The sequence below is a fragment of the Meleagris gallopavo genome, chromosome 7, assembly GCF_000146605.3.
Source record: "Meleagris gallopavo isolate NT-WF06-2002-E0010 breed Aviagen turkey brand Nicholas breeding stock chromosome 7, Turkey_5.1, whole genome shotgun sequence".
NCBI lineage: Eukaryota > Metazoa > Chordata > Aves > Galliformes > Phasianidae > Meleagris > Meleagris gallopavo.
This window is the reverse complement of record NC_015017.2, coordinates 15,708,262-15,725,134: the sequence shown is the minus strand read 5'-3', so window position 1 is coordinate 15,725,134 and position 16,873 is coordinate 15,708,262. Positions and strand designations below refer to the sequence as shown.

The window sequence follows — 16,873 nt, the reverse complement described above, 5'->3', positions numbered from 1 at the left end:
TTTTAGGTAATACGACATGCAGGTAGTTAATACAAAATTGCTGCCAATGCTTCTGTATTTTTACAGAGCAGAAGTGCTCACTGCTTGCTTTATTGGTCTGCTAGATGTGCAGCAACTTACCATGACTGAAGGTACAAATCCTTGTTGTGGACCTGTCCACTTGTAACTTTATGATGCAATGGAAAGCACAGCAGTAAGAGTGGGTGGCAAAGTCAGTCACTGCAGCCAGTGAGGATAAGCCCAAATGCAGCAGCTGTGGAGACAAAAACAAAGGAAAAACAGCCTGCTTAGCTTTGATAAGTCTCAGGTAGACAGGGATCTCCAGCAAGATATCCTTGCCTCCACTGCCTACCCTTAAATGAGGTCTGGGAAGGGCTGGATCTTTGGCTGCACCCCTTCCAGTTACTCAGAGGCATTGCATACACCTGAGCTCCCCTGGGTTGGCCTTGCCTTCCCAACAGGTGCTCAATCACTGGTCCAGGCCATGACTTAGCATTTCTGCTACACTCCACCCCTTCATGGTGTGAAGCAATGATCGAGCAGGTTAAAAGTAAGCCCTTTCCATTATGGTGATCAAGTACACCTTGACACTTTGTTGACTTTGCCTGTCAGAGTGTCAACTGACCAAATATGAGACAATTGATGATTGGTTCATGGTTGAAGTTCATATTCCTTTGTGGGCCAGTACTCAGTGGATCTTCAGGAGGCACATAGTTGCTTGGACCAGGGAAGGTTCTGCTCATATTTCATCACTGAAATATTTTCCTCACTGGGTCATGGTGATCTTACAGTGACTCTAGAGCATCTTGATATCATGTTGCTCCTCCCAGTGATCATGTGGACCCAAAGAGACTCACAAAGAGTATTATAGATGTTTCAGAGGTACCAGAAAGGGTGGGTCTGCCCTCTACAGCAAGATACTGGCCATGTTCCTGTTCTGGGTCAACACTTCAGCTTGCACTGGGGCATGTTCTGGCTGTCTGTATCCTACCTTTTGGCTTGATATCTGAGACTGCATAACTATATTGGTAGCAAAAAGGGGGGGCTGATTTGCCACAGAGACATGACTAAGGTCCCCTTAGCAATGAAAACTAGAATGTTGACTACAATATCTCATGCCATATACCCATTACTGGGGGGACTACCAATCCCCCAGCCTCCATTAATCTCCCCCAAGGTGCAAGTAGGCCACAACACTTTGGAAGGTGCAAGTAGTTCCAAGGTCATTCTATTTTTAAAAATACCTGGTTTTAGATTTTCAGGGGCAAGGAGCAGAAAATTATTTTTACTGCTTATTTGGGATTTTACCTGATTATCATAGTGCCTGTAATTTGGATCCTTGGAACAAGCCCAAATGCAGCAGCTGTGGGCACAGAAACAAAGGAAGAAAAACTGCTTACCTTTAGAAGGCCACAAGTAGACAGGGATCTCCAGGAAGAAACCCTTACCTCCACTGCCAGCTCTTAAATGAGATCTGGGAAGGGATGGATCCTGGCTCCACCCTTTCCAGTTACTCAGAGGCATTGCATACATGTGAGCTCCCTGGGTGCTCAATCCCACCAGGTGCTCAATCACTGGTTCAAGCCCCGACTTAGCATTTCCACTACACCACTGAATCATTTTAAAAACAAAATTATGACCTCGCCTTTGCTTTCCAAAAGCAGATCAGTGTCAAAAGCAGCTATCTGCCTTGAAAATAATAAATACCTTTGCCAGTGGGTCATGGCCTTCTGGCTCTTCTGTATTATGTATCACTCCAAGACTGAAATTAAATAAGGGAAAAATTGTTCAATTTGTTCATATTGGAAAATTTTTCTAGAAGTTATCCAGGATCTTGGCCAGTACCCCTCACTTGTAGGTTTGCTGAGACCTTGCATAGATACAGGGAATATTTTATTCTGGTACTCTGAAGGTTTAAATGTCTCACAAGTATTTTTGAGGATAAAAAATGGTGTATCTGAAAGGAAAAACATACGTAACAATGGCTGTTCTAATAGCCTTCTCCTCTTCCCTGTGGTTGTGAATAACTGTGGTTATGCATGAGTGGAATGGTAAGGTTGACTGAGAGGGAAAACAAAACAAAACAAAACAAAAAACCAACCCCAAAACTATGAATCTGATTTAACGTTGGTGCACGTTGCTCAGAACAGTTTTGGAATCTCCATCCCTGGGGATGCTCAGAACCCAGCTGCTGACGGCCCTGGGCAACCTGCTCCAGCTCCAGCACCTCCAGCTCAGCCTCTGTGCTCCTCACTGGCTCAGCTTGTTTGCACATCTGCAGAGGCTCACAGTCTCTGTGCAGTGTGTGTGCATCTCAACGTGCTGAGCATAACCTGCTGCTGTCATGCCTTAGTGATGCACTGCACACTGATGACTTTATCTCTTACGTGGAGTCAGATGCTTGGTTTAGTGACGTTTAAGCATTCACTTGTTCAGGAATGTTGAAAGACTGATGCTGTATCTCAGGGAATAAGAAATACTTCCATAGTTCTGTGAATTGCAAGCGTGTTATACCACATTTTGAATAATCAGTTTCTGAACTGTTGCAAAAATTAATTGGATATATGGTAGGGAATTTGTTTAGAGTAGCTTAGCATCAATCACACTTTAACAGGGTAGGAAATGGGTATTTATGCTATAAGAAGAATTAGAGTGCCAGCTTTCAAGTGGTGCAGAATATTAAACTCTGACTGGTAGCTGGGAGAGGTTGGCTGCTCGGAAGAGATTGTTGAAATGTTGTTCAGTTGATCACTGAATTATTCAATATGCTTAGCATGTTTTTCCCCCACACATTAGTTTCAGATCAGCAATCAAAAAGAGAGAAAATAATATCCTTGTTTGTCCTTTGATCTCAGGAAAATTACTTCTGTTTATTGCAGCTGAGTTATGTCTAGAGGTCTTTGGCCAGTTTTAGTGCTGAGGGAAATGAATGCAGTTTGAGAAACAGATGCCCTTCTGTCTTTAGATATTCTGCATTCTCATTGAGTCTACCTGCAATGCAACATGCCAGAGCAAAAGTAAATTTCTTGTGTGCATGTTTCATGTATTAAGACAAGCTGCAGTTTGGCTTAGAGAAAACATCTAGAGTGAAAACTGCCTGCCTTCATTGCTCCTGCGTATAGAGGCATGAAATGTAAGCTGGGCATGCATTTTGTACATTAGAATGTGCATGTGTGGATGTGAACAGTTTCTGCCATTATACAGTGAAAAAACTAGTTCCCTGATTTTGCTTAATACTGGACTGTCTGCTGCACAGGCTGTTGAAGCCTGCTGCTGAAATGCTTGTAGTTGAGGGATGGTTTGTAAATACTAAATTTGTTCAGGCTGTTTTGGTTTTGTATTGCGATGTACTTCAGGCTGGGGACATGGACATGGGCTTTTTTGTTTTCTTTTGGAGGGGGAGGTAATTCAACCTAAGAGATGCTTTTAACTCCTGTTCTTTTGCCATGAGCAAGTCTCTTAGGTGGCTCCTGCTAGTTTGCTCAGACGTGTATGTTTTGTAGCTTGATTTGAACCAGTCCTTTGAAGGGATTGCCTGTCTAATCTTTTGTTAGGCCAGAGGAGAAATGATTTTATTTTGTAATAACTGCAGTACTATACATATTTCATTCTGACTTATCTATTTCTTGTTTTTATGAAGTGATATAATGACAGTTTATGATAGAATGTCCCTTTATAGTTGGTTCTGGTTCCATTAAGACAAAGCAGTCTTCCTGTAATCAGGATTTTACTATTAGATGTTTTCTGCTAAGTAGTATCTTCTTTTTTTCTCATGGCAGGAAACAGGATTGCTCTAGGAGTACGACAAGAAAATTAGTAAATGAAAAGAAGCGCTTACTTTGATTTTGTCCCATTTGCTTTGCAAATACCATTGTCTTTTTTGGGGGCTGACCTGAAGATCACGAGCCCTACAGCAGCAGCAGAGACACCAGTGCCTTCCCTTTTCCAGCAGCAGTGCTTGGCTGGCTGCACCACTGCCGGCCCTGCCTGCATTGCTGCTTCTCTATCCTTCTTTCCTCTACCTGAGGTCCAGGCTCTCAGTACTGCTGTCATCACCTTGTGCCTCCTGGTAGTGCTGTCCTTGGCTCCTCGGGTGAGATAGGAGAAAGGGAATGGAGGGCAGCCATAATGAAAGGCCACATGGCTGGAACTGGGTGACCAGGAAGAGTGCATTGGGGGAAGCATTTGGAGAAGATCAGGGATATTGAGGGCAGGTCTGGTGGGACAGGCGGGTTGGATCCCTGGTGTGGGTCAGAGTAAAGGCACTGGGGATGAAGCAGGGAGCTCCCAGGGGCACTTTGCAGAAGCGGCTTTCCTAAGGAGGCCAGACATCCCTAGGAATGGAGGAGTTTGAATTGTTTGGATGAGGAGCTCTCAATCTAAAACAGCTTCCCAAAAGGCTAACTTAAAGTATAAAAATGTAGGCAACATGGCTAAGAATTGTCCTAGTCCAGTAGGGCACTTAGGGCAGTCACGAGTGTCAGACATCTGTCCTCTTCTTCAGGGCAGCTCCTATGCCTGGAGCTTTATGTCTTCAGGCAGGGGCAAAGGACTTGAGTAACGCAAAGGGAAGAGATTGATTTAGAGATCTATAAAAAGCTATGATGAAGAATTACAGAGTTTCTTTGAGATGGAGCATTTGTGCTGAATATCAGGAATAAGTAAAATAGCTCCAGCTTGTCGAGACTTGAGAAATAAATCTATTGAGATCATTAGTTGGCACTCTGTGCTTTTCTGAAGGAGTGCAAATGTTGATTTAGGAGCAACTTGTATTTATGATTTTGACTCTGCAGGGTTTCAGTGGCCTCTCTGTGAGCATGGAGTTACCAGGCCACCTCCTTGCAGGGAGCACGCCGAGTACCCAGGGGCCAAAGCACAGTGTCTGTGCTCTGGGTAACTCAGCTCAAAGTAATGGAGTTGGACAAATGCTTCAATCCATGCCATTAATAGCTTTCTTGGAGGGTTAAGGAGCAGATTGTCTCATCCTAAATGGCTGCTGCAGTCATGTCATGCTCAGCCTCTCTTAGCATTCTGTCCCAGGAAACTTGAGTTTGGGAATTGCTGCTCAGATTGGGTCTTCGCATTGACGTGTCTGCTTGATCAATAATTACTGAGCAGCCATGATTTATCTGAATTGTAATATCTCTGAGAAGGAGGACCAGGATAGATTTAAGCAAATGATGTAATTATTTGATACATGATTTAATGTGTCCTGTTTAACTCGTGTGAAAGTGGGCTTCCATTTGGCAAGGCACTGTGGAACACTTCTTGATCCCCTGTCAGCAATGCCAGGGAGCTGCTGATGCTCTCATTTCTTCTTGGCCCTTGTCAGTTTGCAGGACCAGGCCAATTACGTGGCACTGATCTCAGTGTGGGTGGGTTGACTGGTGGGGCTCAAGGTGGCCAATCCACAACTTCCTCATACTTACATTACTGGTTGTGGATAATGGAATGGGGGTGTGCCTTCATGGCATTAATCAAAATGTATTTCTGCTCCTTATTCCTATAGCAGAGATTTAGAAATGCATCAGTTCCTGGCATTTTCTTTTAAAACAATATATCGCTCCCTGCAAATTTGCATTGTGAAAAGGGAAGAAAGCGATCGCCTACTTCTTTTTGATGCATCTCAACATCGGGCTATTAGTGATCCTTTTTCCTTCTGGAGTCTGTGGGTTGGCTTTCGGTGTGGTTCCTTTGGGTTGAGCACAGCTCCCGGAGCAGCAGCCCGGGGAAGGCAGGCAAGGAATGCCTTCCCAGCCGTTGCGATGTCTGCTCCGCGGTGCTTGGAGACTTGTAAATAATGCTGTTGGATGTGGATGCTGCCAGATGTAGGACTCGATTTCTTTGTAGTGTTTACTCTTGTGAGAAAACAGTTTTGAGGTATCTCATTATAATTTAATCAAATCTGTACCTAGGGAGAGGCTAAAGGAAACAGTGTGGAAATAATGCGTAAGTTAATTTCTCCAGCTGTAATATTGGAATGCGGCGATTCAAATGAATGCTAACTTTTTTAGGTTTTAGTAGAGAGCATTTTGCCTCTTGGCTGTTTTAACAGGCCTTTAATGCTATGTGAACCAAACTGGTAAATACAGATGTTTTCGCTTTCCTCCTTTTTATGCAAGTTTAATATCAAAGTGCTTAAGAATATAACAGTAAGGGAAATGATCCATGCAAATCTGGTGACTTCAGAGAAGCTGTCTTTATTTCTGCACGGTCTGTAAACTTCTGCTTACAGTTGCAGGCAATGATTCTGTCCCAGGCCTGGCTTCACTTGCATAATTTCATACAGAGGTCTGCATGAAAGAGGGTGCTGGTCATTTGGGTGCCTGATTTACAGAAGCAGAAAGGGATGTTGAGGGATAAATTACTGGCGAACTGAGAACTCAGCAGATTTTAGTTTACAGGATACTTGAGGCGGAGATTGTCTTGTTTCCTTTTCTTTATGTAGTTTCAGCACTTGACAAATAATCTGCAGCCTAGTAACATTTGGTGTTAGTTCCTTAGCCTTGACTCTGATTAGGCATATTTTGGCTTTACAGCTGAAAATTACTTACATCTGCAGTGCCTTCCGAAAACATTCCCACTCCACCCAAATTCTATGGTTGTGCTAATTGCTGGGAACAGCTTCATGTCAAGTTGAGCATTGTCCTGCAGAACTCTTTCACCTGATAATAACTTCATTTCCCTTGCAGGAGGGAGCACTTAGATGCCTGCATCTGGAGGTTTCTCATGTCTGTGCCCAATAGTCAGGAAGGAGCAGCCTGCAGACCTGTGCTAAATGAGCTCGTGCTGCAAACCACGTCGTGTTCCGTGATGGTTGAAACTGGCGATTCATGCTAGGCTTCTGAAACTGTTACATTCTTGCTTAGCATATTCCACAATTTAACATGCAAAGTGTTTGATGTCTTCTTATTTTCACAGTCAGTCTTATTTTTTAGGTAACAGGATTAAAGGTATAATTGTAAGCCATTTATTTCATTTCAACTCTTTCATCATTGTGAAGCTGCTTGGGGAAAGCGGATGAAAATGGCTGTTTCCCCATCCATCCAGACAGCACGGACATGGGATGAAGTTTCCCAGCTATTAGAGTGTAGGAGTTGAAACCAAATTTGGTACTCTAATAAGATGTTGGAGCAGTCTGGACAAGGAGCTGGTGGGACTGAAGTACTGCAGAAAGTGTTGGGAAGTGATGCCTTCCTTGTCACAGACTTCACTGAGGGGATGTTCTTGCTGCCTCTCATTCTTTGACCTTGAAATTCACTTGTGTGCAAGGACCCCAGAGAAGTACAGCCTGTTCTAAGAGAGCTTTAGTTGGAACTGGGATGGTGAGCCTCAGGTGAGCTGCTCTTCTCCTGCTGGTAGTGAATTCCAGTGCTCTCTTCTTGTGGCTTACATGCGTTCATCCCTCTTGCTGTCCCAAAAGCATTTAGATCGATAAACTTTTATTATTGAAATTACAGCTCTGAGACATCTGGAAATGTTGAAGTCAGGTTGTTAATTGGATATAATCTCTGACCTTAGTGTAGCTCAAGTAAAACATTTCACTGCAAAACCTGAAAAATGCACCCGATGCTGTTCTTTTTTAGTGGCAACGAGTTTTATGTGACTGTCATGTCTTGTTCTATGCTTTAAAAGCTTTTTGTTTGAGCAGAATGATACATTCAGTAATTCATTCTCTTACATGACAGATGAGGCTAGCGATCTCTTTTAATAGATAGCTGCAAACCTGAGTAATTACAACTCCACTGGGAACATGCAACACACCAGTTCTCAGAGTTTCCCTCAAAGTCTAATTTGACACCGAAGAATCCTGCTAGCACTTTGTATTCTGTATTTTCTATGCTAAACTGTTAATAAGTAGAACACTTTGACTAACAAATACAATAGGGAAATTTTCATCTATTTTTAGTGATTTACAAAACCAAAGAAGATTTTTTGGAGATGGTCCCCTCACTGTTTGTTTTCTCCGAGGCACTGAATTCTTTGCTCCTGTAACCAGGCTTATGTGGTGATGCTTTCTGTGTCCATATGCTTTTAGTCCTCACTTGCCAATAACTTTTGAATTTGGTACTTGTTCCAGATGTACGTAATAGGGAGAACTGATCCATAGATGCCAGTTTCCTATAACTGGCACAAAAGCAAGCAGTAGAGAAGGAGAGAAATAGAGGAAGACAACAGTACGAGGTTCACATGTCCTGAAAAACAGCAGACAATCCATACGAAAGATTAAATGTTTGAATTCCTTAAGCATGGGAAAAATGCCAGTAAGATGAGAAAGCAATTTTCAATAAAGATGATGTGCCTGGGAGGCAGACCCATTGGGCACCACACGGTCGTGGTTCTGCTGGTTCTGGAGGCAGAAGGAAGAACGTAATGGTTACTTATTCGTAAGTTATGGAGAGAAGCAGTTCCTGGAAGGTGTACTTCCAGGCAGTTATTTCATCCTGTGAGCAGTTAATGATAAAAGTGTGCATTGCATAGGATCTAACACATAAATGTGGTTCTGTGTTGAAAGCTTCTGCAACTGAATTGACATGGCCTTTGTTAATTTTCTTTCTCTTCTCAATTTTCTCTTTTTCTCCTTCTGTCCCAGTAGCCTTGGAAAGGTTCCCTTAGCTGGGAAACTAACATCTAGTGACCAGAAGATTATAGTTGCCAGAGGATAAACTGGATTTGACTTCATTAGTGCACAAATGATAAGTTTGTGAGGAGTTATTATAGCATTAATCAACTTGATGGATTGGAAATATGACAGAACTGAAGCAGCGTGTAATATTAGTGCCTATTATTCTACAAATTATGTCTTCACCTACATTCATAAAGCAGGAGTCATTACTGTACACATTACTCCTTTTCTCCTCTTGCACAGGCTTCTGGTGTCCCCTCAGTGACTTCTTCCTCTGTCCCCAGCAGGTTCTGGCCTCTCCGAGCTGCAGATTTTGGCCTCGCAGCAGTTGTGGGGCTGCTCTCTGAATTTAGCTCGTCCCTCATGAGCCTGGACATGAAGAACTGAAGGCTTTGGCTCCAGGCCTCTGAGCGTGTGTCCACCTTGTCCACGCATGTGTGCTTGGAGTTGGGAGCTCCTCTGGAGACTGGCAGATGCTGAGTGCAGGGCTGCTGTGCTTTCTTTCACACAGAACTGCTGAATTTTGGAGTTCAGATGTCCTGATAAGAGAGGCTGAGATTTTTATGTGACTGTTTGTTCTTGTTTCATTTACTTGTCAAAAGACAAATTTTAGTGCACAACCGTGTGCTAGATGAGTGGGTGCAAAGGTGTAAAACTGCCCATGTGCTTTCCTTCCCTTTAGCTTGGTGTGTGTTCCTGTGTATACTAACATTGGTGGTAAAAGCTTCATATAATGAGTGACAGAGTTAGAGTCAGATCCTCAGCAAATACACTTTGTGAAAATCTGTATTTGATCAGTAGAATGTGGAAGGAAATTCTGAGCAGATAAAGGCCAGCAAGTTACAAAAACATTCTGCTTGTGTTTTGGTTTGTAACGCAGATGTAGAATGCCTTTGCAGTGGTGTCTGGTTGGACTGTGTGTGCCAAGAAGCTGTGATTTGTATCGAGGGCTGCCTGTAGCTTTTTTGCCAAGATCAGACTGGAATTAGTGTTTGAACTTCTTGAAACAGACTTAGCTCTCTTACTGGAAAAAGAAAAGTTCATTTAATTTTTGTGGGCCGAGACATGTCAGCCACGTGCCTGTTCTTCCAGTGTGGGACAGAATCCAAGAACTGGATGTAAATCTGGCATGGCAGTCCACAAACAGGCAAAAATTATTGGTAGAAACGGGTGCATGCAATTTGAAGTTCTCAGTACCATTTTGGGCATGGAAAAAGGATGCTCTCTCTTTGCTGGCGCGGGGGGTGTTGCCACGTACAAGAGCAGTGTGCCTTTGTGGCTTACTTCTGTAAGTGCTCCAGAGGTCAGCACTGTAAGTTTGCTAAAGTACAGCACTAGCTTTCTTAATTTCCTCATTACATTTGTTCTTGCAAGACTTGAGTGGATCTGAAGAAATGTATTCTAGATCAATTATTTTAAGCGCGTAAGGTTGCAGTACCGCAGACGATACCTAATCTCTCTTTATTCCAACAAGTAAATGTACTTCCATCTCAAGAATTTTTACTCCAGGGCAAAACTTTAATGGAGGGGTGTAAAACCAATAACTGCTACAATAAAACATTTCTTCTTGACAAGTAGGGGTGATTAGTTGCTTTCTCATGCCCCTGCTAGTGTAGCTTTGGTAAGCTCTGTGCCTTCATGTTAAAGATAGTGACCTTTGCAGGACTGCGCAGAAAGATACAAGCTTTCCAGCTGTGTGACTTCCATACAAGTTTCTGCATCTTCAGTATTTTCTTGGAGTTTGAGGAGCAAGGTAGACGTAATGACCTTACTGAAGCCGGTGGCACAGTTCTGTTTGAAGCACGCATAGTTATTTATACACTTCATTGCTTTAAGAAGTGATCTTTGTGAGGCTAAAATACAACATACCTAGTTGGGATAAAATCCAAGTTTGAATTGGTATCTAAGAATAGATTTCTAAAGTGAGTTTAACAAAGAATGTATTAGAGACATTACACACAATACAATGACCCAGCCTAATGCTAATGTAATCGGTGCTCATTAGCTGTTTATTATTTTTGCCTTCCCATAAATTCATATGGAATATGGTGAACTGCAACGGTTCTCAGTTGGAAGCTGTCATTGTCTTCTGTTTCTTTGCTTTGCTACTGATGGTGCAGGTTTTTTTAAAATGAATATTGCCACTGCTGTGCCAGGGCTGGCCGGTATTTAATTTAAAGCAGAAGGCAGCCTGGGTCTTGGTGGGGCTCATCTTGTGCCCGCACACGTGGCTCTCTGGGTAAGGCATCGGGCCAGTCAGACACAGAGCTCTTCCATTTCCCCAGAGCATTCTTCGTGTCTGGTTTTGAGGTTCTTGCTTCCCTCTCTTCTGTTATTTCCAGAATTCATTGTTTCGTACCTTAATAAAGCATTGCTCGAGTGGCCGGAGTTGTGATGGGAATGTGCACAAGGATGCCTTATGGCAGAGAAAGCTAGCTGCTTTTGCTGTGTGGTAATTGCGAAGCCCTTCTGCAACATAGCTTGGGTTTTAGCTTTGTCGGCAACATTTAGTTTTGAGGCTTAATTTTCTGCCCTGTGTTGTGCCCCTACGAGCAGAAGAGAGTGGGAGGGGGACATCTCAGGGCAGGTCACATCTCACATCAGCTCTTTGCAGTTTGAGTTGTGCTCTAGGTAATGTTTGTGTTCCGTTAGCATCTGCAGTGCGTTGTTGTTTGGCTTGCCTAATTAATTCCTCTTCTTTCCGCAGCCGCAGAGCCTTGGCCTGAAAATGCTGCGTTGTATCAGCAGCTGAAGGGTGGGTACGCTTTTTGCAATTAGTAATTACTCTATTTTTAAAAACCTATTAAATGTGCTCGAAGATAATTAACCGTGAGGAAACACAGCAACTGTTAAGAGCCCTTTGTGTTGTTTGTCTGGTCAAAGGTTTGAGCTACGCTTACATCTGCCAATATAAACCAGCTATTCGTGGCCTATAAGGTCCTTGGTTTATTATTGACTCATTATATTGGCTGCTGTAGGCAGTGTAAAATGATGTGGTTGCAGGCACAGTTGGCAGATTTACTGCACCAATAGCTGAGGCAGCAGATTTTTGAAGTCTTGTGGTAAAGTGGGCTCTCAGTAAAAAGGAACTGTTAAAATGTATAGGCTAGGATGGTTCAGGCTCCCTTTAGCAGCTCTTCATATATCATCAGATCACATTATGGCCCCCATTTGGGGCTCAGCAGCCTGCTACAGTTGTCAGAAGACTGCAAAGTAATGAAGACTAATAGGTAGCAGCCCTAGTCTTCTAAGCATGGAATTTTTATTGCAGTGAACTTGTCATCTTTCTTTTGTGTGACAGACCTAGACACAGTGCGCAGTATTAACTGCAAGCCGTTTTTATAGCTTTCCGAATGCTTTTACTTTTTAGCCAGAGGAGTTATGAAGATGCAATTTTATTTAACTTTGATTAGAAGAAGAGTAATTGGCATAAAGCTCAAGCGTTTGGTTTTCAATTGTGAGCGTTTTTATCGTACCTTGTTGGTAGTGTATGATAAATGCAATTGCATTTGCAGGAGAAATATTCCTGGTACTTTAAAAAAAATATAGCAGGTTTTCTAGCCTTCTCTGTAACAATTATACATTTGCTCCTTCTTTTACATGTAAGAAATGCAACTCAGGGTGACTTACAGTTGTAGGTAAATAGACATGCTTTTTGTAATTGTGATTTTTCTTTTTTCTTTGAACAGAAGACCAAATTTTGCTCTCTGATAATGCAGCTTCCCTTGCTGTTCAGGTAACGTCATCTCTTCTAAACTAAAGATGTTATTTCTGTTTTAGGTTTTGAATGATTTTCTTTTAGCTAAAATGTCTGTGTTTACCCAAATGAATAATTTAAGAATTATTTCTATCATAAGCAGTGACTTATTCCCTGTGTCTGATTTGCTTCGTGTTGTCATTGAAGTGCCAGAGCCGAAAGGACACGAGGGTTTGGGTGTTCTGTACAGAGTGCTTGTACTTGTATTTATGCTATATTTTATTGTACGGTATCTGCTTGTCTTCCTGATCTGGGACCCTGTGGGGTGCCCCTGTTGTCAGCTGGGGTACCAGCTCCCTTTGTAGCCCCTTGTATGATGCTTGCTGCTATTTCATTCTCAGAGCTACTGCTGCCCCCAGCTCCAGGCAGATGTGCTGTGGGCATCAAATCTCCATGTGTCTCTGGTGAAATTGAGGAGAGCTATCATATATACAGAGTAGAGATCCAATGTGGTTTGTAGAAATAGTCCATATAATTGACAAATTTGCATCTCTAACTGACTTAAAAGCACCTCTGTGGCTGTGAAGTCTGTGTAAACTCCATTAACCTGTTAGGTTCAGTAACCCCAGATCTCGAGGGAATGTGTTCCCATTAGCAGAGGGGATCAGGCTGTCAGAAGTGGTGGGCAGGATGTCTGTCAGGTTCCTCTTCAAAGTAGCTTTGCTACTGCTTTGTGTAGCAGGGAGCTGCACTGCTCTCCTGCTTCTTGCTTTGGTGTGTGGTCTGGCTTGGCTGCTGTCAGCCAAGACCTAGGGGTCTTTTAGGGCTGTCCAGGGGGTCACTTCTCATTTAGCCTCGTGGGACGCTGGAGACTGTAACTGACATTGCTAGTAGAAATATTGGGATTATATGATCATATTAACTACTCACTGGATCTCTAAATTTTTTTCCTCCCAGTCTGGCAAAGTAGGAAATATCTGTAAGAGTAAATTCTATCAGAACAAAAGGTACCTTTGTCTTGTGCTAGAAAAATGAGTCATCTTTGATATATCAAATAAATGGGGCAATATTTATTTTTTTTGGTTGGTGTGTTTTATATTGTGTCTCACAGTAAAGCAAGTAAGTGCTTTTGCTGCTCCCTTGATTTCAGTGTTTCTTTTTACTCCAGAATCCTGTATTTTTTGTGGTTCTTATATATTTTCTTGCCATGTAGCAATGCACATAGGTGTGGCTTGCATTAAAAACACACAAACAAAAGAAACAATAACATAACCCTAAAATTTCCTTTTCTAATGCATCATTTTACTTTACTGTATCCAGTCCATTGTTATCCTACACATGTCACTTAGATGATAAATTAACTATAATATATTAAAAACGCTTGTTTTTCTTCAATATTCTCTAGCTGGACAGCTGATAGTAGCCATGACTATAAATACAGCTCTGGTAGATATCTGATCTTCAACTTTATAGAACAATTTTCTATTGGGGAATCATATCTATTTAGAAGAACCTGTGTAACAAGGTTGTGACTGTGAAAGAATAGTTATCCTTGGTGTATGCAATCCAATTTGAAATACCAGGAGCTGTAGTCCTGTGTTACCAGTGTTACCAGCTAAGAGATCAGAAAGCTTTGACTAGACCAGTGTAGTTTGCATAAGGAAATTGCTGCATTCCTCTGGTTCAGAAATGACATTTTATGCTGATAGGAGCCTGTTTATCTTTTTGCTGGATATCTCTCCCTCCTGCTCCCCCTTCCCTGAGGAGTAAATGGGTGCAGTGGATAGGAAGAGAAATAAGAGCTGGTACCTGGGGCTTCTTTTTCCCCACAGTTGCCATGCCCCTTCCCCTGTTGGGGATTCTGGGCACGTGACTATCACCAGAGCAGATCCACGGGTTGGTCATGGCCTGATGAACTTTCGTGTGATGGAAACGCACTGGAATTTTGAATGCGTCTGCTCAAAAGAGCGTGTGGAGTCGGCAGCCATCAGGTCCCTAAGGAACATGGTTCATGTGGGGACACTGGTTGTGCCGGAACTGGTCTTCTGCATCTTTCTGAGTCCCCTTACAGCAGCCCTGTGTTATACTGCTCTGAAGTAGCTCTTGGAAAACAGATATAAAGAGAGTTACATCTAAAATAACGAAAAAATCCAAGGCCATAGTAAGTCGCTACATGCAGTGCAAGTGGGGAGGTTGGTGTATGCTGGGTATTGCTGAGCAGCTGCATTGGTGGTGGCCTCAGTAGTTAACAAACAAACAAATGCCTTTCCTCTTATGGAATCTCAGCTGATACTGGTGGGTTGGTTTGTTGTTTTTTAATTCCTCTTCTACTCATGTTCTCTAATTCTTCTGTCCTCTTCTACTGTTGTTCCTGGAAACACACCGAATGAAGAATTCCTTCCTCTTTTCCAGTGTGCAGATTCTTTGAATTTGCTGAAAATGCAACATAACTTCAAATGAGCTAGTCATTGTCTCTCGTACCACTTGGTGTTTGCACTCCTTGCTTGATAACTTGAAGGATTTTATTATATGGTCCTGCTGAGAAGGAAGGCTGCAGAACCTTGATATTGAATGCAGTGCTATTTTCACTTTAGGGGAATTACTACTTTGCCCTGATTTTAATCTCAGCAATGATTTTCCAGCTACAGGAATGAGAACGTTGCATTTAGAATGAAGACTGTTCTTCTTGTGAGATGTTTGGCATTGTTCTCGTTAATGAATATACATATACGTCCTGGGCACTGTGACTCACAGTTAAAAGCATTCTCCCCGTGTTTACTGTACAGCTTCCAAAGTACAGCATTCCTGCTTATCAGTCTTATCATACTAAAAAAGTCACCAAAACTCAGAATCAAACACACAGCTATAATTCAAACCCTGAGCGGCTCCACTTTTAAAGGAGGTAGAGATGGAGTTACTACTTAAAATGATAGCCTGAGAAATTGAGATTTATTATGTCATACTCGGGTAGTGTAAGAACACATTTAACAAATTGATACTATCTTTGCTTTAAAAAGCTGCTTCATTTCAAATTCAGTAGATTGCTATGCATTCCATTCTGTGAATAATTACAAAGAGTTCAACAGACTGCTGTTGGAAATCTAGTACAGAGGTGTACACCTTTTTGAAAGGAAGGGGCCATCCAGAAATTCTGACGTCTTAAACTCAGACCTAACTGCCTCAGATTGTACAACTTCAACCTTCTGTGTCCTGTGTTTAAGATAAATTCTGATTTGGAAGAGAACTGTGTATGCTAGGAATGCATTTATAGGGGTTTTTGGGTTATCATTGTCAGACCATGGGTAGGAGAGAGGGGAAAATGAAAATTATGAATGCTCATTCTCAGTGATAGAATGCTGTCTGTATTTGCAATCAGTTTATTATTATTTACTATTATTTATTTACACTTGTCAGCAGTTCCCTTGAGTCACAGCTCTGCCTTTCTCTACGCCTGTTGGTTCTGTAGGTGTGGTGTCTTCAGACATTTGCCACCCTCGGGCCATCAGAAGATTGCATGTGTATAAGCTTCTGAGCACAGTTTCTTGTAACAGGATTTTTCAGTGAGTAATTGCATTCCTCTCCTCATTGATGAAGGTGTTACCTCACCTTGGTTGGCTCTTACTTTGCTCACGTGTGGTGGCCAAGGGCACCAACTCGTGCAGCCATCCTGGTGGGACAGCAGTCTGTGGTTGTGGCACTGAGGGACTGGTTAGTGGGCATGGTGGGTGTGGGATGATTGCTGGACTCGATGATCTTGGAGGTCTTCTCCAGCCTTTGTGATTCTATGGATTTAAGACGTGGATTACGGTTGCTTCTGTAAAGGTAAGTTGTCAGAGCCAAGGTCTTCCGGATGGTGAATTGGGTCTAGTGTGCGTGTTTATTTGTTTATGCGTTAGGATGCTGCTGCATTCGTAGCTGGTGGATTACAGTTTTTTCATCTAGTTTCAGCCACAAGCTTGGATTAAAACTAAATAACCGTAGCAGACGGTCTCAGTCTGAAGCGGAGGGCCTGCCCAGGCCCCGTCCCCCTGCTGTGCCTGGTGCAGGTGAAGGCTGGTGGGGTTGGGGCAGGGGAGGGGACAGTGGGTGCACACAGCTGTGCTCTGCAGGCCTGCGGCTGCAAGTACAGCAGCAGCATCTCTGCGTGCTGCCCCAGCTTGTCGGGGGGAGGAATGCGAGCGTTTCGGCTGCCTCTGTCATTACAGACTCTTCTGAAATATTTATGCGGGTAGCGGTGGAGTCTTGCTTAAAAGACTGTCAGAAATGTTCACGACTGTGGAAATTCTCACAGCTATCCTGAGGTTATATAGCCAGCAGCTCATTACGTTAAGAAATGTATTAATTGCTTGTGCAATTGATGTCCTTGTAAGTGATCTTAATATATTCCAGGAAAACGCGTTTAGAATTGTCTGCTCTTAGTCCTGAATGACAGAAGGATGTTTGGGCAATTTAAAATTGTGTTACATAGACTAACTGCGTATTTACTTCAATAAGTAATCAAATGAATGTGTAAATCACTCATGATTAATTGCTATCTACACATTTGTGAT

The 16,873-nt window shown here is 42.6% G+C and overlaps 1 protein-coding gene across 2 annotated transcripts in view; it reads left to right on the top strand.

The window, feature by feature from the left end:
- The first annotated feature begins 11,279 nt into the window (after window positions 1–11,279).
- Window positions 11,280–16,873, top strand: part of MTX2 (metaxin 2) — a 19,627-nt gene continuing 14,033 nt past the window's right edge. The window contains exons 1-2 of one of the 2 annotated variants that reach the window (XM_019617103.2): window positions 11,280–11,381; window positions 12,316–12,362. The gene's annotated coding sequence lies outside the window, so the exon portion shown is untranslated. The remainder of the gene's footprint in view (window positions 11,382–12,315; window positions 12,363–16,873) is intronic. The other variant, XM_003207532.4, reaches the window with a different exon arrangement.